The 24352-nt window shown below is 32.5% G+C and overlaps 1 protein-coding gene across 2 annotated transcripts in view; it reads right to left on the reverse strand.

The window, feature by feature from the left end:
* LOC114338747 (trafficking kinesin-binding protein milt) overlaps positions 1 to 24352 on the reverse strand; it is a 318823-nt gene that overhangs the window by 275665 nt on the left and 18806 nt on the right. For both annotated transcript variants that reach the window (XM_050647317.1, XM_050647318.1), the window contains exon 2: positions 3463 to 3568. The gene's annotated coding sequence lies outside the window, so the exon portion shown is untranslated. The remainder of the gene's footprint in view (positions 1 to 3462; positions 3569 to 24352) is intronic.

Genomic DNA, 24352 nt, shown 5'->3' on the forward strand with positions numbered 1-24352 from the left:
AGCCATCCACATCACGAGTACCTGATGACGTTAGAACTTCGATAACAAGAGATCATATTCAAAGAACAATTTATCAAAGAAAATGTGCCATTTGTAAGACAGAAAACAACTTAGAAAGTGCATATGTGAATGTTTCATAGTGAATGTTTTGTGCAATGACATAATAAGTACCTGTTGAATCCTGTTTTTGAAAGTAATTTTGACACTCAATGATTTAAAAGTTGAATCCTACAAAAATAAGATGGGAAGTGAACATGTTAAGGCAAGATAATTAGAGGAACATGAAAAGATATTGTGAAATTTTTTGACATGCAATTGTAGAATGACGTAACATAAAGCTACATAGGTATAACAATAGTATATTGTGCAACAAGTGCAGAAAGGTACTAATTTCTCACGAGTTTGAAAAGTTGAAATGAGAAATTACCTTTCTGCACGTGTTACACACTATACTTTTTCTACAACCACAGTTTTTGCTAAAAATAAAAATCATAATTTCCAAACGAGGATTTATTATAATAATAAATTATAAATTTTAAACTGTATTTAATTAATACTAATCAATTTAAATTCCTTATACGTAAACAAATTACACAGAAATCAGGTAAAAAATTAATACACTGCCTTAATTTGTTTGAATTTAAACTATTTTAAATAAATTATTACAAAATAATGTCACATTTGACGTTATATTTATGCAGTCACGGATTTCCACCAGACCTACTTCATTCGACGTATCTTGCTGAGGTTGCTAAATTCTTATTGGTTAATTTATAATTATAAAATGTTTATTAAGAATAAAATTGTAAAATAAAACAGTTGTAACATCCATAATTTAATTTATATTCGATAATTAAGTATAATAATTTTCTTACAGGTTGTATATTTTATTACATTTTAACCACAGATGTAAACAGAATATATAACGTTACTCAGAATGAGGTAGTAATTTGTAATTTTGCAGATTTCTCGGACATGAGTTTCTTTTTTGAAAAGCACTATCGAATCTAATATCTTCAATAAAACCATTTCATCTAAACATGTTATAATTATTATATTTATGATTTTATTGTGGAATGTAATGGTACTGTGCAGAAAAGAACTTTACGGCACAGAAACGTCACTTTCCGGCACAGAAACGTCACTTTTCTGCACACAAATGTCATAAATCTTATACTGTGAGAAAATATCAACTTTGTTAACATAAAACTGTGCAGAAAAGTGCACTTTGAATAGTGGTTGTAAAAATATTCTATCAAACTTACACAATTATGAACGCCAAGTACCATATTGTTCCTGTTTATATCCATCGTTTCAACCCACTCACATACTACATACTGATTGCTTCTATACTTGCATTTTCTAACATTGCGTGGTTAAACTTTAAAATATTTATACACATGATTTCGTGTTCTTAACAAATTATGCACGATATCTAAAATACAACCAGCTGCAATTTTCATATCGATTGATCCATATAACAGTGTACGTAACATTGCGACTATTTTCCGATTGTTTCCGTAGGTAATCAAAATACTTTCATTGAGTGCTCCCCAAAGAAAATATCTTTGAACAAGTGGAATTGGGTCATCGATCGACGGCGTCGGTCTGTGTTGATGCCTTTAGCAGACTGTGTGAGTGTAGGGTGTAAGGTGTAAGGTAATTACCTTCGAAAAGTCTACAGGAGATCAGCAAAGTAAAAAGGAGTAACTTATGGTAGGGGAGCAAAGTATGCTTTTGCAGTGACTCGAGCGTTATCAGGGACCTATTGGGTTGTGATTATTACGTCCGAAAACCAAAAAATGTAAAATTTTCCATGTTAATGGGAACTTTCCATTTTTTTAATTGAATTTTCCATTTCCAACAATCGTTTTTTCCGATTATAGCGCCATCTATCCATAGTTCGAAAAAATGTCTCGAATAAAAGTTGCTTATTTTTACGGTAAAGAATCCAAATCTGCAATAAAAATTTGGCGGTCCCATTTAAGATTTTAAAGTAACCCCCCACCCCACCTCCGTGGGGGTCGTGTTTGGTATCATTCGATAGATTTTTCAAAAACATTTTAAAAGTGTATTTTGCAGTTTTCCGATCTGATGTTCATGTTGCGAAATATCGCGGGGTTTGTATTTAAAATTTTAAATTTACGCCCCATCCCTCTCCGTGGAGAGTCATGTTTAGTACCATTCGATACATTTTTGAACAATATTGAAGACGTATTTTTTAGTTTTTCGATCTGACGTTCATTTCGCGAAATATTCGATTTTTTGGTGAAACTTTTTGACTCGCCCATTTTCTTACGCCCCGCTCAAATCGTCAGATTTTTGAAATATAGACTCTTTCGCATGTACTTAACTTACCTTATCTTAATCTAACAATTTCGAGTATTTTTAAGGATAGATTTTTTTTCGGGCCCCCCTTAACGAACTTCCCTGTGTTAAGAGCCAATAATATGGTAGAGGTACATCTGCAAGGTACCAGGTTTCTCCCCATATGATAATCTGAAGCGCTCGAGTAACTGCAAAAGCCCGCTTGGTCTCCCCTACCATTATAAAAATGTTCCTAGTTTTGAACTAGTTCTTTTTATTATTATATTATTTTTATCACTACCAATTGACTATCATTGAAGAAACCTGGTAAAGGTTGGACGAAGATGAAAATTTATAACTAAATTTATTTCTCAGTGCCCAGAAGATTACAAGAAGTGATTAATAATAATGGAGCTATGACAAAATATTAATATTTCAGCAGTTTCGAATTGTAATACATATATTTAAATTCCACACTTGTTCACTGTAAAAGTTATTCATATTATATTAATTTCAAATCAATTTTTTTTATTTTTCCCGTGTGTTTATTCTAGTATCTCACAACTCAATAGAGTTTTGTATTTACAGTACAATTTACGAGAAACCAATCACGCTTCTCGATTTTAATTTAAACGTAATAATTTAAAGTGATGTTTAGACTTATTAACTATCATTGTTTTTGGATTTAAATATTTTCATAAATTATAATAAAACACGAATCAATGTATGGGTACTTAATTAAGATGACTGGCAACGTTGCCCTAGAAATTAGAATGACACATTTGACAAGACCAACTTACACAACTTGAAAAACGCGATTTTCGGTTAAAAGAGTTGTACCAGTTTTTTTGACGCGAAGTGTACAACGGCCTCCTTAATTCAGATGGACTTACCCAAGTTTTTTTATGTATTTTGACCCGTAGAACACGAATTTTTTGGGTAACAACAACAGCAACACAAGAACCTAGACGGTTGCGTTCATTAGATTCAATTCGAGACTCTCACCATTCCCCACCACATGTTTCAAGGTTTACCTTTCATCAGGGAGACTTTGTGACAGGACTGAATTGAACCGACGCGACGTGTACCAGGTGACAAATGATTTTGTAAAACATACAAATGAGTTTTAAACACAAAATACAAAAACGTACTTACCGGTGAGGGTTTCTTGACTCTTTGTTTCTTTAGGTAGGAGTGCGCGCTGGGCGCCACTCGCACCTTCTTGGGCTGCCAGCTTGAAGACCAACACGACTCACTCTTCCTGAAACCAACAAAACAATATTTTACAAGCATGTCCAGTAAAGCTATGTCTTTAAGAATACTATCTTTCCAAATTGAACAGTAATTTGCAAATGTAATTGAAAGTATCGAGGAAAATAAAAAGACTATGAATATACGTTCACCTCGTCAATCGTCACATATCACGAGACTATAATCACTATACTATATGTACATAGCAAGATTGGATAAGTTGCCACAACTATAGCCAATCTTCAGCAATATACAAAGAAGCTTTTAATCAAAATTTACTTATTGTAAAAAAAGATATGGAGTTATTAGCTACTTGATGGCGGTGAAAAATAATATCACAAAAGATCAAACATGAGAATGTTACCTGCACAAAAATGTTAATAGATATAAAAAATAAATTATTAAGCATTGTACCATACAGTTAATGACACTATCAGCGTTCTATCAGTCACGATTATTTATTGGGTAAACGTCAATTGCTTTGTAACTGATTCAATTCCAAATAGAAACTGCGTAACAAATAATCAAGTATTATTTATTGTTGTATTGGTTTTATAACCCAATAAAACGCTAAAAATGTGCACATAAATAAAAAAAGTTAGTTTTTCTACGAGCGTGCAAAAATGTCTACTTTCGCTTACGCGTTTTCGTTTAGAAAGTTTTACTTTTCCGCACGCGTTTAAATATTTTTTTCTACGACCGTTTAATAACATGCTCATTATTCGCTATTTTTTCATAGATAATAGCACCCATTACTGTACCCGTGAGTAATAATTCATTACTCACGGGCTGAAGTTACTCACAGGTCATTACTCACGGGCTGAAGTTAGATTCAAGTGGCGCATGCCTCTTAATATTAATCGTATATAAACTGTAAATAAAATTACTTAAACTTGTTTATTTAATACAATAACACAGGTTTACAAAAAAAAAAAAAAAAATTGTGGACTATTTGACGAAACCATATGACAAGGGGGTTTTTGGGGTCGCTGATCACGAATCCGGGCTCCTTTGATCTCTATCACATCAGGTAAAGGTCATTTCAAGGTCAAATCAAGATAAATCGACAGTCGCTCTGAAAAAGTATATTAGGGGGTTTTTGGGGTCGCTGATCATGAATCCGCGGTCCGCTGATCTCTCTCACGTCTAGCTCAAGGTCATTTCAAGATCGAATCAAGATGAATGGACACAGTCGCTCTGAAAATTTATATTAGGGGTTTTTTGGGGTCGCTGATCACAAAACTGATTTCACCTTAAAATGACCTTTACCTGACGCGGTAGAGCTCAACGGACCCAAGTTTTGTGATTAGCGACCCCAAAAACCCCCTAATATACTTTTTCAAAGCGATTGTGTCGATTTATCTTGATTTGACTTTAAAATGACCTTTACCTGATGCGATAGAGGTCAGCGGATCCCGGATTCGTGATCAGCGACCCCAAAAACCCCCTTGTCATATGGTTTCGTCAAATAGTCCACAGTTTATTTTTTTTTGTAAACCTGTGTAATTATTGTAATTTATACCAATAATTAACTTCGAAAAATTTTTAAAGGAATTTTAACTGTAACAATGTCAGTATATTTTGTACGTTTATATCTTGTTTACTAAAAATTTTGACGTTTATCATTTAATTTAGTGACAGTGACATTAGCGCATTTTGTTTATGTTAATTGGAATTTATAACTAATATTGTGATTGTTTTTCAAGTTATATTGTGTTAAATATGTTATAACATATTATGTATAGTTATATATTATTATATTATTTATAGTTAAATGTAAATGTACATTATAACTATATATTATTGTGAAATACGTCTACCGACAACAGCCATTTCCTATTTATTAGATTCACTGACAGTAGGTACAAATTTAAGCTTATAATTTTTCGGAAACGAATAGAACTTATATTGACTATTTCTAGTTGTATTTTTACAATAAATAAGAATTAAGTAATAGTAGGCAATCAATTATTCAGCCACGTACTAGGGGTAAATAGCATTTAGGTATTTCTGTCAATTATTATAATTTAAATCTCGAGTAGTTGATAATTAAATTTTTTGCTAATTAAAATAAAAAAAGTCGTAGAAAAAGTATAGTATTCTACTCGCATGTAATGGCTATTACTCACTCTGATGAATTACGACACTCGCCTACGGCTCGTGTCGCAAACTTCATCATCGTGAGTAATAGCCATCATTACATGCTCGTTGAATAATATACTATAATAACTATAATATGGTCTTAAAATAATTATAATACATGCAACAAACTAATATTTAGATATTATTTACTATTTTATTTCAAATGTATCTTATTGTGTTCCTGTTTTAATGAAATTAACGCGACAATTCGATGAAATAAAATTATTTTGACATAATATTCGAAAGTCAAATCGGTAGACAATAACAGTCGTTTTGAATCATTGTCATGGAAACCAAGATCGTCGTCATGCTAACTAATTATATTGAAAGATTGGTTTTGACAACCTTGTCAAAGAATTAATTTGTGTATGTATTTTCATATTAATTAAATTAATTGATTAAGATTTGGTCATTTTTTAAAGACTCGTAAAAAAAATATTGTTCCTAACTCTTGCAGAAAGTCTCTTTTCCGCACTCGACTGCTTGCCGAACTCCCGCTTCGCGTCGTTCGGCAAACTGCAGTCGCGTGCGGAAAAGTATGATTTTCTGCACTTGTTAGGAAAATAACTATATTGCGTGTGTATGTGTGAAAAGATGGCTTGGATGCAAGTCCGTTAGCCACAGATTTTTATTTTATTTTTACATTAATCTATTTTTTGTTATACTGATTTATACCTATTTCATTTATATGACTATTTGTTTCTTTCAAGTAGTTTATGAGTAATTTAATTATTTCCATCTCATGACAACTTAGTAGATATTCTCTACTACATAATTGGAAAATACACTTGTGTTTGTCGTAGATTGTAATATAATTGGTCTATTTATCTCTCGTTAATTTTGCATTCAAAGAAAATATGATTCAAATCTCTAATCGAAACATTATCACAAAAGCAAACTGATGAATTAACTATTCCTAATTTGTGAAAATGTGCCTTATATTTTCCATGTCGAGTTTTTAATCTTACGATAGTAGAAATATCGCGCTTTGTCTGGTTATACTTAAATATATATTCAGGTGGCGAAGGAAGTTGTTGATGTAAAGAAAAATATAAATTTTTTGACATATTAGGATCTCACCATTGTTTCATCTTTGGCCAACCAATCCACTTTCTCATTACCCATTACTTTCTCATATTTGCCCATATAAATACCACTTCCACTTTAGACAAATTATTTTTTATATTACATAAAATTTTTTATTTATATGAATAGCCCAGTAAATGAACGGGAAATTCGGCGATACCGTGTAATTTTCAGGGGCAACTCCGGATTGCATGAAAATTTGGATTTAGGTTCTACTTACTCTCCACTTCAAAGTTGAAATTGTGCCGTTGGTTGCTTTTACTTGGGGGGTAACAGTCACCCCTTCTCGGGGGTGAAAAAACATACGTTCAAGATAAGACCGTAAATGGATATATTGACTGCTTTTAAGCAACTTTTATTCTATAGAGTTTTTTACGTAAGTCAATACTTTTCGTGTTATTTGCCATTGAAAATGTTGATTTTTCGACAAAAAAAACTACGTTTTCAGACGGTTTTTCGCAAATAACTCAAAAAGTAAATATTTTATCGAAAAAAATGTCCTTAGCAAAAGTGCAGCTTATAAAAAACCCAAAAAAATGGTGTATCAGTAAAGTCTATCAATCAAACAAAGACAGAGTTGTAGCTCATGAAAAATACGTTCTTATTCGTCTAATTCCAAATCGAATATTTCAAGGTGAAATCACCGAAAAATTAAGCACTTTTCGGGAAAAACTCATTTAAACTTTTTTAAGGTGTTTGTAAAAAGCTTTGTTTTAATTGTTAAGAAAAGTTTTAGCATTAAAAATAAGCGAGTTACGCTCAAAATAAAGTTGGCCCTCTTTTTTTTGTAAAAAATCATGAAAATCTCGCCGTGTTTAGCTCCCAAAATGAAATTAATCGCTACCGCTTTACAAACAATTTACTTACCTATCTATTTTTTATATGATCTGTCAGTCTCACCGGTTTAAAGTGTTTATTTTTGAAAGGGTTATAATTGAGAAAGCTTGAATGGGTTACTAATCACGAGTGTATGCAAATTTTGAACAGCCATATCTTAACCAATTTTTTTCTTACATAGAAACAAAATGAAACTAGCATATTTATAATAGCAAAACCTACATTTTTTTACTCTATAAGATTTTTCTTATCACTAATACTTTTTAAGTTATTTTGAAAAAATGAAAATTTTCAAAAATTTTTAGAATTTTTTTTTACTATAAAACCAAATGTTTTTAAAAATAAGCACTTCAAACCAATCAAACTTACAGAACATATAACCAATACACATACAGTTAAAATAGATGGTAAAGCCAAACGATTAATTTCATTTAGGGTGCTAAATAGAGGGGGTTTTCACGATTATTTTTACCAAAAAAAAAGGGGCCAACTTTTTTTTTCAGTGTAACTCGCTTATTTTTGATGCTGTAAACTTTTGTAAAAAACAAATAATAAGCTTTTTTTCGATACTTTGAAAATGTTAATAAGGTTTTCCCGAAAAACGCTTCTTTCTTCGGTGATTTCGCGTTGAATTATTCGATTTGGAATTAGACGAATAAGAACGTATTTTTCATGAGCTACAACTTTGCTTCTGCTCAATTTGTAGATTTTACTGGTACACCATTTTTTTCGTTTTTTTATAGGCTACAGTTTTGATAAAAATATTTATTTCGATAAAATATGTACTTTTTGAGTTATTTGGGAAAAACGGTCTGAAAAAGTAGTTTTTTTGTCGAAAAATCAACATTTTAAATCGCGAATAACTCGAAAAGTATTGACTTACGTAAAAAACTTTTATAGAACAAAAGGTGCTTAAAATAAGTCAATTTATCAATTTCCGGCCTTATTTTAAACACGCGTTTTTCACCCCCCGAGAAGGGGTAAATGTCACCCCCCAAGTAAAAGCAACCAACAGCACAAATTCAACTTTGAAGTGGAGAGTAAGTAGAACCTAAACCAAATTTTCCTGCAATTCGGAGTTGCCCCTGGAAATTACACTCCAAAACAGTCATTTATTGGGCTAGAAGTAAAATCAGTAGGTATTTTCAATTGCATATATTGCAGATCTGGAGTCTGTTATTATCACAGCTTTTTTAATATTATTCTCTTTGATCCATTCTAGAGCTTTTTCGATGGCTATAAGTTCAGATGCAAAGATGCTACTAATATTAGATAGTTTATAATTATTATGTTGATGGGTATTTTGCACATACATACATAGCACATCCTACTCCTGTTTGATTTTTAGAACCGACTTTGTAAATTACTGTGTAATCCACAAAGTCACTCAGTATAGATTTTACTAAAATATTGATTTGATTCTGTATATTTAGGAATTATGATTCGTGGTTTTTTTATCAAATTTTTATACGGAAATTTATAAAAAAAATTATGACATAAATAATATTGGAAAATATTAAAATGTTATGAAGAGCTTTAACTTTCAGAGTTTGTTGGAAACTATACTTAGAATCAACAAATTAAAGGAACCAAAGAAAATTAAGTAGATTAACAGTGCAAGATCATAGAAACACTTGAAAGAAAAATGTCCGTGTAAAGTTAGCAGTACCATTTTATGGTAGACCAAGAAAAATCTAAAGAGATTCCAATAAGAAGAGAAGTACGACAAGGATGTGTACTATTCCCTCTACTTTTTAATATATGCTCAAAAGAGATGTTTAAAGAGGCACTAGAAGACATCAATGAAGGCATAACATTGGGACTGCATAGCTACACTGATGAAGCATAAGATACAGAAATAGCTATCTGTAGATGGTGGTCCAACTCTGAATCAAATTAAAACAAAACTGCCTTTCCCCCTTGTTCTTCTTTACTCAGATTTTTGAGTACTCGAAACTGTCTTTCGTCACTTTTTCCTAGACGAAAAGGGAGTAGATACGTGACCGTTGTCCTTTCTACTTTCTTCTATATTCATCGTCTACGTGCTTATAAAGCCGGAGATTCAGGATGTAATCAGAAAGCAGTTTCTTTCGACGAAAAGTCTTGGATTTAAAATATTGTTTATTGTTTTCTTTCAATTATTTTAATTGTTTTATTACAGTAAACTTTGCAGCGGGGTCTTTTCGTCGTCTTACTAGTTTTACTAGAGATGTCGCTGTTTTGCGTCTCAAAGGTGGAATTACTGCATCGCGGTGATTTCCCTTAAAAAGGCAGGATTGTTGATTTTTGTTTCAGAGTTGGGACTGCATAGCTACACTGATGAAGCATAAGATGCAGAAATAACTATCTGTAGATGGTGGTCCAACTCTGAATCAAATTAAAACAAAACTGCCTTTCCTCCTTGAAGGCATAACAATTTACGGAACACTAGTGAATAATCTCAGACATGCCGACGATACAATACTCATTGCGGACAGTAGAGAGGGCTGCAAATTTTGGTTGATCGCACTACGCAGTATTTCGAGAGGTACGGAATGGCTCTGAACACAAAAAAAAAACAAAAATAGTGATTGTCAGTAAGAACAAGATTGAAGACGAACAATCTACGTTAAAGGAAAAGATTTAGAGAAAGTACCAGATACAATTATTTGGGATGTGGGCTAAATGGACAATGGGACCGCAAACTTGAAATAAAACGACCCATTGAGATGGCCAGAAGCGCTTTCAATAAAATGAAATCAGTATGCAATGGAAAACTGGGAATATAAATCAGAATTAGAATATTAGTCCAGGAACTGAAGCTTTTCACCTCGCAATTTTTACAGAATATATCTAGTTGCTTGAAAATTTGAGAATAAGTAGTGGATAGTCCAAGGATCAAAATCTATATGATGCCGAAAGGAGCTTTTACCATGGGGGTGGTTACCACCCCATCTCGAGGGGTAGAAATTTTTTATTATATTTTGACTGTAAAAGTTGATAAAAACATTCATTCTAAGCAAAAAACGTTCTATGCATTTTTTCATAAAGTTAATAGTTTTTGATTTACTCGCTATCGAAAGTGTTATTTTTTTATAGAAAAATCAATGTTTTTCGATATAATAAACATTTACGATTCACTCAATTTTTGTCGTAGAAAAAAATTTTTCGAGCCATGCTCTTAAGAATTAAATAACCTACAATTTCATATTTAACTATTTTTTCGTATCTCTGATGCTAATCTTTCTATTCTGAAGAGAATGGCATTTTTTACCAAATTACAAAAATTAATTATTCGCTTTAAACTCCAGATTTTTAAAAACTATCATTCTAAGCCAGTTAAACTTCTAGAATCTATTAATAATACATAGATAAAGAAGAATAAATAAGGCCAATGACTAAAAACACCGCTAACTTACATTATAATGCTTTCAATTGGATTTCTCCTCTGTTTTTTTCAAAAAAATATATTGATTTTTAACCGTAACTTTTTTATTTTTAATCTTAGAAAGTTTGGTAAAAAAGAATTTTGTAGGTTTTTACAAGATCTATAAGGTTAATAATATTAAATCCTTTTAAAATCCTCAGTCGCAAAAAGAGGTGACTTTGAAAAGGTTGGTAAAGGTGGTTTTTGCAAGTTATTATAAGTTTTAATTGTCAATGACTTATTCAATTTTTGCCGTAGAAAAAATTTTTGTAAACCAACTTCTTGGAAATTAAATTAGCTACAATTTCATATTGAAACATTTTTTCGTATCTCTGATGCTAATCTGTTTATTCTGAAGCAAATGGCCAAATTTGCCAAACTACAAAAATCGTTATTCTCTTTTAACTCCAGTTTTTTTAAAACTAATTATTCTATGCCGGTCAAACTTCTATAACTTATTATACCCCAGGCTGTGGGTGAAAAATAGGTCGATTTCAGGATATAATTCAGGAATTTTTAAAACCTATCAGGTGTTGTAAAGGACGATGCCAGGAATAACTTCTACTAAAATGTAACCAAAAATATTGTGCGCTTTTTTTTTAATTGCGATTTTCATTTGTTAAATTTGCAATTTTTATTGATTTTTAATTTTGCAGCTTAGGGTATTTAATTTAGTGAAAAACTTTTTAATAGAAAGTTGTAGTAAATTAAAAAACCTACAATTTGAGGTACGGTAAGTTTAATTTGGTTAATTGGTTATTGCAAAACAGCCTGCGAAAGGTCCAAAATGACCGTTTTTTACAATTGCATTATTTATTGTACAAATATTTTTTTTTTATTTTTTAAAGCTTTAAAATAAATATCTTTCAATTCCAAACATAAAAAAAATTGTAAAGCCAGATTAACGAATTTGTTGCTTAGATATTATAAATTGTTTATCCCAAGAGGTCAAATGTCGAAGGCTATAACTTTTTGAAAAAAAAATCGTAGAGAGTTGGTGAAACATTTAATCTCCTTCTAAAGAGTTATATTTTCATATTCTGATGTAAATAAATGCGTAAACATTTTTAAACCTCCAATTTTTGGGTTTGAAAATAAGGGGGCAAATTTCGTTAAAACATTTAGAGCTGAAGCGGCCCTGTACATCCTATGAGTTTTTAACTTACAGATTATTGTTGCTAAAGACAAATCGAAGATTTATAAAAAAAATAAAAATTTTCTACAACCAACTGAAGCCGAGATAATTGTTTTTTTTTTCTTAAGTCGTAGTGCCTTTATTTATAACAATTAAGAAATTATTTTACAGTCATTGACTAAAGAAAGACTTATATTATCTTAAAATAAAAATTATTATAAAATATAATTACATTTAATTATTAAAAATTATTTTTAAAATCGGTGCATTTGCGAGCGGCCGAATTTTGCAAATCGCCCGGCTCGCTTCAAATCCGCGCGGTCGGAAAATTTTTACGTAGCTTGTATTAAATTTGGAGAGAAAACAATTTAATAATATTACCATTATAATATACAGTCTATTACCACTGTATTTGTTTTTCTTGATAAACTTTTATATGTGAAATTTCATTTCTGAAGAAATAATATTACAAAAATGATACATATATATGAAATATATAACTATATTTTAATTTTTTCATTGTTATATAAATATAATAATAATAATGTTACTTCTTACAATAATATACAATATAAAACTTTTTCTTCTTGTAGTGACTATTCTTTTTGGATTTCACATATAAAAGTTTATCAAGAAAAACAAATACAGTGGTAAATAGACTGTATATCATAATGGTAATATTATTAAATTGTTTTGTGTCAAAATTTTTACGTAAAAATTTTCCGAGCGCTCGGATTTGAAGCGAGCCAGGCGATTTGCAAAATTCGGCCGCTTGCAAAAGCACCGATTTAAAAAATAATTTTTAATAATTAAATGTAATTCTATTTTATAATAATTTTTATTTTAAGATAACATAAGTCTTTCTTTAGTCAATGACTGTAAAATAAATTCTTAATTATTATAAATAAAGGCACTATGATTTAAGAAAAAAAAGACAATTATCTCGGCTTCAGTTGGTTGTAGAAAATTTTAATTTTTTTATAAATCTTCGTTTCGTCTTTAGCAACAATAATCTGTAAGTTAGAAACTCATAGGATATACAGGGCCGCCTCAGCTCTAAATGTTTATAACGAAATTTGCCCCCTTATTTTCAAACCCAAAAATTATCTCGGCTTCAATTGGTCGTAGAAATTTTTTATTTTTTTATAAATCTTCGTTTCATCTTCAGCAACAATAATATGTAAGTTAAAAACTCATAGGATGTACAGGGCCGCTTCAGCTCTAAATGTTTATAACGAAATTTGCCCCCTTATTTTCAAATCCAAAAATTAGAGGTTTACAATTGTTTTACGCATTTATTTACATCAGAATATGAAAATATAATTCTTTCAAAGGAGATTGGATGTTTCACTAACTTTCTACGATTTTTTTTCAAAAAGTTATAGCCTTCGACAGTTGACCTCCTGGGATAAACAATTTATAATATCTAAGCAACAAATTCGTTAATCTGGCTTTAAAATTTTTTTTATGTTTGGAATCGAAAGATCTTCATTTAAAGCTTTAAAAAATAAAAAAAAAATTATTTGTATAATAAATAATGCAATTGTAAAAAACGGCCATTTTGGACTTTTCGCAGGCTGTTTTGCAATAACCAATTAACCAAATTAAACTTACCGTACCTCAATTTGTAGGTTTTTTAATTTACTACAACTTTCTATCAAAAATTTTTTCTCTAAAATCAATATCCTAAGCTACAAAATTAAAAATTAATAAAAATTGCAAATTTAACAAATGAAAATCGCAATTAAAAAAAAAGCGCACAATATTTTTGGTTACATTTTAGTAGAAGTTATTCCTGGCATCGTCCTTTACAACACCTGATAGGTTTTAAAAATTCCTGAATTATATCACGTTTTTTCACCCACAGCCTGGGGTATTAATAATACATAAATAAAGAAGACCAAATAAGGTCAATAACTAATTTAAATTTGGGTGGTGATTAGGCGGTTCTTTCGGATCACTTTTTCTCTGAAAAAAATAGTGACTGTCATTATTTTCATTATAAGTTACTTAATTTTGGAGCTAGACTTTTTTATACCTGGAGATAGATACTTTTTAAATACTTTAAATTAGTTTGAACAAGTTATCCTCTAATTATGCATAGTGTTCTCGTCTTTTGACATTGAAACCACAATACTTAGCATTTGACGAAGAAGAGCTAACATATAATAAAGTATAGCTCGATTAACTAATAAGTAAACGGTTTTGTTTATTTTTTCAAAAGGTACTTTTTTGTTAAGCAAAGTTGTTTTGATAAAACGAAAACTTTTTGAGTTATTAGCAGAAAATTGTTTAAAAACATTGATTTTTTCGATATAAAACTAACACCTTCGTTAGCGAATAAATCGAAAACTATTAATTTTATCAAAAAAATGTATGGAACGTTTTTTGCTTAGAATGATCGTTTTTACCAACTTTTGCGATCAAAATATAATAAAAAATGTTCACCTTTGAGATGGGGTGACAACCACCCCCATGGTAAAAGCGCCTTTCGGCATCATATATATTTTGATCTTTGAACTATCCAGTACTATTTCTCAAAATTTCAAGCAAATTGATCAATTCTGTAAAAATTGTGAGGTTTTGTCCTATTTTAAGCTTCATTACTTGGACTATATTGAAATGTTACGTATTCTCTGTCCTTTTATATGGAGTTGAAGCCTGGTCAATCACGGACACAACTGAAAAAAGACTTATAAGTTTTGAGATGTGGTGTTATCGAAGAATGTGTATGTTACAGTTCAAGTTGATTCTCAGTTAGAGTTGACTCCAACTAGTTGGAGCCAACTCCAACTGAAACGAGCAGTAAAAGTTGAGTTTAAAAATTTAAATCAACTTTTACTAGTTGGAGTTGACTCTTCCTGGATCGATTCAGTAAATGTTGATTATACGAGAATCTCAAGTGCATTTTTGATGAGTGCGCGTTTCTTTGTTTTGACCGTTTCAACTACTTATTAGTATAGCCTGTAACGTCGCCCCCGTAAGGTAAATTATTCTGATTCGATATTTTGCACAAACTTACTCAAAGAAATACATCCGTATAACAATCCCTATAACAAATACACAGGTTGTCACGCGGTACCGCGGTCGAAAAATTGTTTAACCAATTTTTGTTAACCAAATTCACAAAAATAATTTTTATCTACTCTATCTCATATTATGTAAAGCAGCGGTTCTCAATCTGTGGTACATGTACCACTGGTGGTACATATCATTATTTGCGGTCCTACCAAAGACAAACCATTTTCATTTCCAATAATGACACGAGTCGTCTCACCGTGCCTCGGAGAGCACGTTAAGCCGTCGGTCCCCCTGGGCTAGTGTACATCGACACTAGTTACTTGAAACAGGGTTAAAGATGTAATTGGCGCCGGAACTGTCCGAAAGGCAAAAATGCCATACGATATTATATATATTATGAAAGTCAGAAACTAAAAAAAAATCAAAAATTAAAGCTACCTCTATAAGATCCTGAAGAAATTTTTGTCATTATTTCATTAATAAGATATTATTTTTAATTATCAACAATGAGCGCTACGCGTGTATTGAGGCGGCCGTCAATGTGAGTGCGAGTGAGATTCACCATTGGACGGCCGGAATGGTGCATCTCTTTAGCACTCACTATTGACGGCCGCCTAATACGCACTTAGCGCTCATTGTTAATAATTAAAGATAAAGCTTAGTAATAAAATACAGTAGTCTCTCTTTATAACGATTCCCTATATAACGATAATTCCTCTATAACGATCAAAATACTAAACATTGTTTGGTTCGTCATAAGGACAATGTATTAATTCTTTCTCTATACCGATATCGTTCTCTCTTTATAACGATAACTTTTCAATATTCGATGACCTCACTTTTCAAGAAACAACTGATAACCATTTGCGTTTGGCAATAACTAAGATACCTAAACCGTGAGAATTTTACCAATTAAAGATAACACTTAATTGAAACACAGGGAATAACTTAAAAAACTCTTGCGTAGGTGTAACTTGATAAAAAGTGATTAGTGAGTGATTCATTTTGTGGCTCTAATTTAGCAAAAATTTGGTGGGTCAAATTAAATTTCAATCCGATATGCAGAAAGTTGAGTAATACACGCTTTTATCGTTCGGGCGGTGTGCCTTAACTGTTTTCACACAGATGTTGTCCTCTATTGACTATTGACGACTTCTAAGTTTCAATTTCGGTTGTATCTCGGTCTGTGAACAGTCAAGATGTTTTCGAAAAAGCGTAGAGTACTCTCGGTTAAAGAAAAGTTATCGATAACTCGGGCAATAGAGAAAATTAACACAAGTTGTTTAGTACAGTATGATTACTATTACAATAACGATTTTTTTCTCTCTCTCTCTGTATAACGATCTCTCCTTATAACGATGAAAATTCCCGGTCCCTTGCATATCGTTATAGAGAGAGAGGACTGTAGTGACAAAAATTTCTGCTGGATCTTATAGAGGGGGCTATAAACTTTGATTTGGTCTCTTTCTGACTTTCATAATAATGGAGACCTAGTTATTAAGCCTTGAAAATGGCTATTTTCGTATTTTTCAAATTTTAAATCGCGCATAACTCGACAACAATCAATTTTAGAGAAAAATCACAAAATACCTTTTTTTGCTCAGACTAACCCAAATGATCTAAAAAAAATTGTTCGAAGTGAAAAAATTATTTTTGTGAATTTGTCTAAAAAAATTGTTTAAACAATTTATCGATCAAGGTACTGCCTGGCACCCAGTAGATTTGTTATAAGGACCTCTTTTTGAGTAAGTTTGTGCAAAAAATTCGAATCGGAGTAATTTACCTAACGGGGGCGACGATACAGGCTAGACTAATTTGAACATATTCAGTAACATTTAAATTCTAGAATCGGCTGTTTTTGTGAATCAGAATCAACTTCTACTAAATGGCATTGGGATGAGTATACTTTTCCTAGTTGGAGTCTACTTTTACTAGTAAATGTTGAATATAAATCTTCATTTTATATTTATAATCAACTTTTACTGAAACCAGCCGTTAGAGTCGACTCCAACTAGTTGGAGTCAACTCCAACTGGATAATCAACTTGAACTGTAACATGTACACTAAATGTAACACGGAAACATTGAGAAGGATGAAAAAAGAAAAAGAATTACTCAACACTATGAAGTAAAGAAAAATGAGCTACTTTGGTGATATACTAAGAAATGAAAAATATGAGTTGATCCGATTGGTTATACAAGGAAAAGTGAAAGGAAAAGAGGACCGGAGACACGACACACGTCCTAGTTGATAAATGTATAAAGCAGTGGAGTGGAAAAACAACAATAGAACTCTTCAGAACTGCTGCAGACATATAAAAACTAACCGGATAAGATGGGTAGGTCATGCGGTAAGATCAGGGGAAGAAACATTATTAAAAACAGTATTCTTTGAGTGACCAGATGGTAGAACATCAGTATGCTATCCCAGGAAAAGATGGGAGGAAGACTCACTCCGAGTTGTGAGCCCAGACAAGAAGCATAGTGGCAAAAGTAGTGTTATACTGTAAACATAGGCAAATTTACTCATGTTTCCCCTTTTCAGTGCAGCCTGAAACAATTCATACATTGAAAAAATTACTATTTTACATTAAATCAAAGAAAACAATTTTTTAATACCTCGCTTAATTAATCCGTCAAACTGGAAAAAACAAATGTTTTACTTCCCACTTTTTTTATTATTTTCAGTTTTTCCAAACCACTGAACTTCGAGGTTGAGCTTTATAGTTAACAATAAATAAAGTGTTCTTCGTTTATTGTGTACGTTCTGTTACGGTTAATGAACACTAAGGAGATCAAATCTTAAGTATTCCGTGGTGTGTTCAAACTATTCCACCAAAAATAAAAGGCTGGGATTGGTTGAAATATATTATTGTAGATTGCAACTGTTTTCCACACTGTAACAAAATTTAGTCGCAGCAAATGTAAATACTCTCTTAAGGATGTAGCATCATCATCATCCAACCAATTTACGTCTGCTTACTGCTGGACATAGGTCTCCCCCTATCGTTTTCACACTACACGTTGTTGTGCTGATTGTTGCCAGTTTTTACTAATCTGCCTGATATCATCTGTCAAGGATGTAGCATTGTGACGAAAATATAATTTTATCATTTAGAGTACGCCAATGTATGTATTAAGCAAAACGTGTTTTTAAACCGTCTCTGACAGTATAAAATACGGAACAGAAATCCATTTGATTAATTATTCTCTGTGTGCTGAACGGAGGTATACGTACAACCAGGTATAATAGGTGAGCTAAACATATCCCAACCATATTCCGAAACCTTACGAACCCCGTCGTCTTGGCGAGCTGAGCGAATTCGACGAGTCACAACCCCACTAAACTACGCGAGCTGAGCGTAGATCCTTACATGTTTTACCCGTCTGGCAAGTTGAGCGAGATTTCCTCTCCTTATACACATATCTATTTCGCGTTAATAAATAAATCCGATTCCTAATCCACTTGATCGTCGTTTAGTATTATTATTCATGTAGCAAATATCGTCACATCGACCCGAGATTTACCAAAGGCCGATATGTAGACTGTAATAGCTATTTGTATAACAAGGGAGGAAAGTGCTACTTTTCGTCCCGAGAATGAAGTTTACTGTAATTTTACTTTAAGTAATCATTCAAGGGAGGAAAAGGCACTTTACTCCCATGTTATACATATGGTTTTTCCACCTTCCTCAAATAACAAGTCATTTTTTCATTTTTACTTAATTTATTTATGTACCTAAATAACCAACAAAATTTATTAAAACTAAAACTAACAAGTAGGTACAATATAACTGTTAACTGTCAAATATAAGTCAAATTATTAATGTAAACATTGTTAAATCAAAATAACAATTTACTGTTTTTTACCATTCTGCAAAATACAGAGTGTTTTATAAATAAACGTTAAAATGTATAGATACTTACGTAATATAAAATAGATATTGTACAGGGCGTCAATAAGTTATATTTCGTGAATGAAATACCATGACGACACTTTTACTTTTCCTCCCTAGGGAGGAAAGGTAGAGGTAGAGGTAGGTGGAAAAATATATTTTGATAACTAAATTAACAAGTAATTAACGCTAATTACCTTATCTTTTGTATGTTTGGTTTTAAAATAAATGTCTTATAAAAACGAATGCTGTCTTCGGCTGAATTTGTTACCCGTGATTATCACATGTAGAGGAAGGCCGCCTACACGATGGACAGATGATATCAGGCGGATTAGTAAAAACTGGCAAAAATCAGCACAAAACCGTGAAGTGTGGAAACAATTGGGGGAGACCTATGTCCAGCAGTGGACGTAAATTGGTTGGATGATGATTATCACATCATGATGATCAGAGGACAAGACCAAATGAAAACAAATCAAGCACAGAGCGACCATGACACGATTTTGTATATGAACAACACTGACTGAATGACATGTAAAAGAGAAAAAATTAGTCAAATAGTTTCCATTTCAGGACATGGGTCCTTTGTATACCACTATCATTGTAGGAAGAATTGCAACACAGTATACGGCTGTCTCATTTTAACTTACATTTCCGTCTACGTAACGAATTCCAAAAAGAAGAAACTGTATATGCTGGCCAAGAGATGGAAAGGATGTGTATGCATATAATGACTTTATTGTATCTCTGTTATATTCTGGAAAAAAGTGTCCTATTATATTTACTTTCACAGTAAGAGAAGAAGAATAGAAGGATTATATTTGGCGTGTATGATATTACATTACTTTTAAATTCGAGCTCCACCATTGTTCTACACGTGTTTTGAAGTTTCACCTCTCATTAGGAACAATTGTGGTAGCTAGACCTGAAATGAAATGCTCTACATTACATCTATATGGCCGTTATAGTAACACAACATGCCTGAGTACGCTAGCAGCGACTTGTATATGAAATGAAGCAACAGGAGACTTCTCTTCGATGAAGACTTAGGTGAAATGCAAATCCAAGCTTACTAGAAGTTACTGGACGATGTTAGGAACCTTTTATTCCTACAATATATCAACAGTTTGCCCTTGAAAGCACCATCTATAGTATTTTTACTACAAAAGCAAGATTACGTAGGTCAAAATTTTTGACGTATGAGCACTGTCAAAACATTAGAATGTGACTTTTCATCACGGCCACGTTTATGTCATTACTTGTCAAAGATATTTTTCTTTGTTTTTTTTAGTATAAAAATAATATCTATAATTATTTATTCTAATTAATGATGTCAATTGGTTTTCATTACTTGCCGAAATATATTAATTGGAATATTATCGTAGTGTAGGTACATACGTGTAGGTATAATCATCAAAATAGATTATTTTTCACAGCATAATTGACCGCAACCAGCAACACTGAACTGTCATTTGCGTTTGAATGTATGAGCAGCGTACGTACGAATGTCTAAAATATTTAACTAAAATTATTATTTTTTGGAATATTTAACTTAAAAAATTGTTTTAGAAAATTTTTATTATTGATAATAATAAATGTTTTTGGTTATTTAATTAATATAATTCTAAAATTCTCAATGTAATCGCGATTACGTTTTTCTTAGTAAAATATTATACCTACCATGTGGACGCTTATTCAAGATCGGGAAGTTCCGTGTTAATGTCGTATTTTAGCTGTGCTACACAAATTTCAATTCTAGAGTCGATGTTATGGAATATCATCGTTTTCGTTAACATTAACAAATACTTTATTACCTATATTTTTATAGTAAACAAAAACAAAGAAAAATATCTGAAAAGTAATGACATAAACGTGGCCATGATTTAAATTCATTTCATTCAGTCAATTCAGCAGATTTAATAAGGTGTAAATTAGAGCTGGAGGGTCAAATAACAGAACAAGTCATGGAGTTTAAATATCTAGGCATCACACTATGCAGCTACGGAAAGCTCGAAACAGAAGTGGAAGATCAGTTGAATAAAGCAAACAGAGCCGCAGGTTGCCTGAATGAAACAATATGGAGAAATAAAAACATCGGAAAAGAAGTGAAAGGCAGAATTTACAAAACAGTCATCAGACCAATAATGACATACGCGGCAGAAACACGACCTGATACAGAAAGGACAAAAAGAATGCTACAAACAGCAGAGATGAAAACATTGCGAAAAATCGATGGTAAGACGCTGTGGGACAAAGCTAGAAGTGCAGATATATGAAGGAGATGCAAGGTGGACAACATTAATAACTGGGTGAAAAGCAGAAGAGTAGAATGGAACGACCAAATAAGCTGAATGACAACAAATAGAGTAGTAAGGACGGCGAGATACGGTTCCCCAATAGGAAGACGATCAGTGGAAAGACCACGAAAAAGATGGAATGACAACTTACTGGAGGCACATTGAAAAACAGACAGAGTAATGTCTATATAAAAAGAAGAAGAAGAAGAAGAGACTTACGTATATACAGTTGAGTCCCTGAATCTTTACCCGTGCGTCATCATTTAAAGTTAAATCATACGAAATAGGTCGATGATAAGTCGGAAATTGAAATTTACTAAACGCAACAGCAAGTGACAGTTGCTGTTGCGTTTAGTAAATTTCAATTTCCGACTTATCATCGACTTATTTGGTATGCTTTAAATGATGACGCACGGGTAAAGATTCAGGGACTCAACTGTATGTATAGGTACTCTTTGACACTTTTGATCTCACTTCCATATAAGCCGATTGTGATTTGATTTGTCTTCCTTTTTGTTTTATTTAAAAATCATTGTTAAACCGATTTTCGCATATTCTTGTTTAAGCTCCTTTAGCATGTCGCTTAGCTCCTCTGTATGGTTGCATATAAGTACTACGTTATCGGCAAGTCTTAGATTACTTAAAAATCTGCCATCAATTTTAATTAATCTCTGATATTGTTCAACTATAAACCTTAAATTAACTGCATAGTTGTAATATAACTACAAGTTAATCAACTACTAACCAACTGATATTATTTTTGGTGGAATAACTGGGAATAGTTAATAGTGAAACCAAGGTATTGTCAAAACATCACTGTATTTAGGAAGATACTGTTAAAAATCGTTATATATTTTAGTTCACAAAGGAAAGTTAATTGACTTCTTGCTTTTACTTTTCATTAAACATTTCGCTTTGAAATTGAACGAGATAAAATCAGAATTATCCTTCAATTTCGTTAAAAATGATTCATGAAATTATTATCCGAACTTAAATAGACCGATATCATTACTTTTAATAGTTGTTTCTATTAATACAGTGAGTGACTACTTGAAAGATAGAAAAATCGAAACTGAACCCAGAGACAAGGTGAGCGTCAATGCAGGTGTTCTCGGGCCCACCTTGTGGAACGTTCTGTATGACAGCGTGCTAAGAGTAGGCCTACTACACAAGATAAATTAGCAAATAAGGCTTTTTCGTGACACTTTTTTGGATTTATTTTGTCGAAAAAAATTGGTAATTAAAAAATGTCACTTCAATAGGAATTTTAATTTTCTACAAAAAGTATTGTATATTATTTTTGAATTATAGACAAAAAACCGAAAAGTTGATAAATTGACACCGATCTTAAAATCGCTAGGCTCTATTTGGTAGCACTCTTCGATTTTACCATTTTTTGATATATGTGAAATAATGAAATTTCTTGAAAGCCTTACTTCTATGTTTTTATAATATAGTCAATAACCCCATTGTTATTAATAAATATCACATTTAAATGTGATTAATATACCAATTGTTCTTAAATACCTCTAGGCTACCTAGTCTTCTTAGTACCACGAGGCAGCCATTGGTATATTAAGCACATTTAAATGTGAATTTTTTTAATTTAAAAGGATTTTCACCCTAATTTATTTTATTTTTAGCGTATGACTTAAGTATATCACAGAATATATTTAGATTTATGCATTATACAATGCATCACAAGCAGATGTCCAATTTTTTTATATATTCGATTGACCCTTCGGTTGCCATTACAAAGTCTATAGGGTCGCCTGTGTATGCTCTGCGTGGGCAGTCCTGAACAATGTGACTGATCGTCTGTCTTGCAGCGCCGCAGTCACAAGAAGGCGAGGGGAGTTTACCCCATCTGTGGAGGGAGTCGGCGCATCTTCCACAGTTTGTTCGAATTCGATTAAGGGCTGCCCAAATCTTACGGGGACGTTCAAATTCGCCAGGTTTCCCTATGATGTCCGGTAGACTATGGTAATGCGGATCTGTCCTACTTTCCCAATCTTCTCTCCATCGGGTATTTAAGTCAAAGTTGGATTGCTGCAGCGCTTGAGCAGATTGTAGAGGGGGTAACCTGGATCGGAGACGGTTTCCAAGAATATCGGGGATGTCGTTGTGGACTAGAAGCTGGCGACTGTCCATTATTTTGTTATATTCTTTAACCAATGCATGTTCGCGGCGTAGGTTGGGTGGTGCTATATTACTAAGGGTAGGTAGCCACATTGTAGGGGTGGGCTTAATTGTGCCTGTTATCATACGCATAGTACGGTTTAGTTGGGTGTCGACCAGGTGGGTATGCCTGCTATTTAGCCACACTGGAGCACAGTATTCTGCCACCGGATATATCAGGCCAAGAGCAGAGGATCTTAATGTTGATGATGTGGACCCCCATGTAGTGCCGCAGAGTTTCTGTATTATATTGTTGCGTGTTTTCAATTTTGCTGCTGTTTTCGTCAGGTGTTCTCTGAATGTGAGCGTTCTGTCTAGAGTAACCCCAAGGTATTTTGGGTATTTATTGTGTTTTAACAGCTTGTTATTAAAATACACTCGCAATTCTCTGTTTGCCAACTTGTTGTTTAGATGAAAAGCTGATACTTCAGTTTTTGTAGTACTTGGCTGTAGTCTCCATTTCTTAAGGTATTCGCTGAGGATGGATAAGTCATTCGTGAGAGTGATTTCTGTAGTTTCTAAAGATTGGTGGCTTGTTGCAAGGGTCCAGTCGTCAGCATATCCAAACTTCCGAGATTCGGTTTCAGGCATGTCAGCAATATAGAGGCTGAAAAGTAAAGGGGCAAGGACAGAACCCTGTGGAAGACCATTGTTAAGTTTCATCTGTCTACTCGTCTCCTTTCCCATTATAACCTGGAAGGCTCTGTTGGTCAGCATGTTGTCAATGAGGTTAATTATCTTTCTGCAGGGGATAATGCGGGCCAGTTTATATATTAATCCCTGTCTCCAAACAGTAT

The sequence above is a fragment of the Diabrotica virgifera genome, chromosome 3 (assembly GCF_917563875.1).
Source record: "Diabrotica virgifera virgifera chromosome 3, PGI_DIABVI_V3a".
Classification (NCBI taxonomy): domain Eukaryota; kingdom Metazoa; phylum Arthropoda; class Insecta; order Coleoptera; family Chrysomelidae; genus Diabrotica; species Diabrotica virgifera.